We start from the raw sequence: 255 nt of genomic DNA, 5'->3' as shown, positions 1-255 counted from the left end.
GGTGGAGTAGGGTAGAGACTGGGTGGGGGGGTGGAGTAGGGTAGAGACTGGGGGGGGGGGGGGTGGTGGAGTCGGGTAGGGACGGGGGAGGGGGGTGGGGGGGTGGCGGGGGGGAGAGGCGGGCGGGGGGGGGTGGGGGGGGGGGGGGGGGGGGGGGGTGCGATAGGGTCCGCCACTTCCCCTTCACACTAACCTCGGGAGTGCCTCTTGTCTCCCTCCTCCTCTTCTTCCTCCTCTCTTTAATCCCTATTCCCC

Source organism: Rhincodon typus, chromosome 3, assembly GCF_021869965.1.
Source record: "Rhincodon typus isolate 14 chromosome 3, sRhiTyp1.1, whole genome shotgun sequence".
NCBI classification, from domain to species: domain Eukaryota; kingdom Metazoa; phylum Chordata; class Chondrichthyes; order Orectolobiformes; family Rhincodontidae; genus Rhincodon; species Rhincodon typus.
The sequence above is the reverse complement of the archived record's forward strand: the minus strand, read 5'-3'. Positions refer to the sequence as shown.